This window comes from Limulus polyphemus, unplaced genomic scaffold, assembly GCF_000517525.1.
Source record: "Limulus polyphemus unplaced genomic scaffold, Limulus_polyphemus-2.1.2 Scaffold3357, whole genome shotgun sequence".
In the NCBI taxonomy this organism is placed as follows: Eukaryota; Metazoa; Arthropoda; class Merostomata; order Xiphosura; family Limulidae; genus Limulus; species Limulus polyphemus.
In genome coordinates, this window is record NW_013668967.1 from 3606 (window position 1) to 5139 (window position 1534).

The 1534-nt window shown below is 32.2% G+C and overlaps 1 protein-coding gene across 3 annotated transcripts in view; it reads left to right on the plus strand.

Moving 5' to 3' along the window:
- The first annotated feature begins 618 nt into the window (after positions 1-618).
- Positions 619-1534, plus strand: part of LOC106469210 (activin receptor type-2A-like) — a 51594-nt gene continuing 50678 nt past the window's right edge. For 2 of the 3 annotated variants that reach the window (XM_022397661.1, XM_022397664.1), the window contains exon 1: positions 619-736. The gene's annotated coding sequence lies outside the window, so the exon portion shown is untranslated. The remainder of the gene's footprint in view (positions 737-1534) is intronic. The other variant, XM_022397662.1, reaches the window with a different exon arrangement.

A 1534-nucleotide genomic window follows, 5' to 3' on the forward strand; every position in this document is an offset into this window, starting at 1 on the left:
GCCCCCACGGCTGAAAGGGCGAGCATGTTTGGTGGTATGCGGATTCGAACCCGCGACCCAAAGTATAAATATTCATTAATAAGTTTGGAGACAGCTTGAATGGGTAATTAAAGAAACTTTATTACAAGCAACAAATGCACAACGTTTCGACAAGGAATAGTTTTTGGGAGGATTCGTTATTCACAAAAGCAGCTACTATAACCCAATATAACTGAATTTTAATAACATTTTTCGGAAAAAAATTCACGTGTATCCATCATCCATACTTTTTTTGATCAACTATTTCCTCCCCAATTAAATGACTGAAACTAGTAGACACCTTCAACACTTGAGGTACCGAAAAATAAAAGTATGTACACTCTCTAACATACATATAAGTATATAATGCTCATAAACCATAATTTTCTCACAAGACACAACTTGTGCACTTCACAATGCTCGTACCAGTGATCGAAACGCTGTACCTTTTTTTTTTGTACAGAAGTTTATTTCACTGCACATAAAAAAACAATTGCAAATAATATAAGCATAAACAACATTAAGGCATGTTTTAATATTTTAGAACAGACCAGTTATGGTTGTACGCTTTGGAATGGACATTTGTTCATCCGGGGATTTGAATGAGAGGTGCTAAAACTTAAAGTAGAAGTTACGCCATATTGCAAGACAAAAGAAGTCGATTATATTGAAGCATCAAAGAAAGAAGATCAACAAATTGTATATAACTAAAGAAAATGTTTGTGGAATTTAAATTATTATTGAAAGTACTTTATAAATTATTTTGTTAAATAAGTTTGACTTCATAGTGTAACTGACCGTAAACTAGGCTTAACAGAACGTCACTTTTAGTTTACTCCGTTAGGCTTAGTTGGAGCCGTATTTTTCGTAATAATTGAATAAAAGTATAATAAGACTAATTAATATTAGTTGTAACATGTGGCTTGTTGAATACAGAAAACAATTTGCAGGGTGTAAGAAAGGTTAACTTTTCACTTATTTCATAGGATTAGAATGTCAAATTTGGAATCCATTAACGAATTTACCCCAGATTTGTTTTTTTTAGTTTTCCCATTCCCTTTAATTTTAAATTTAATATTTTACTTTCTTTAGCGAAAGGAAAAAAAAACAATAATAATGAAACTGTTTTTTCATGCACGTACTTTGTAACTGAAAGTGTCGGAAGTTTGATTGTGCATGAAAAAAAGTCGTTTTTATGTGTTTCTTTGAACCCTTTCCAACAATTCAATGTCTTTCCTAAGGTAAGGAGACCATGACGGAACACAATATTCCAAATGTGGCCTAACCAATGAAATTATAACCTTTTTAGACTTGTATTCAATATTTCTGTTGACACAACCTAAAATCCTATTTTCCCCACCACTAGCAACAGCACACTGCTTGGATGGCTTTAGAGACTGATCGAATATTACACCAAGATCCCTTTCTTTCATAACCCTATTAAGGTTATTCCCATCCAAATTATACTTATAATTCAGATTCACATGCATTATCTTGCATTTATTATAATTAAATC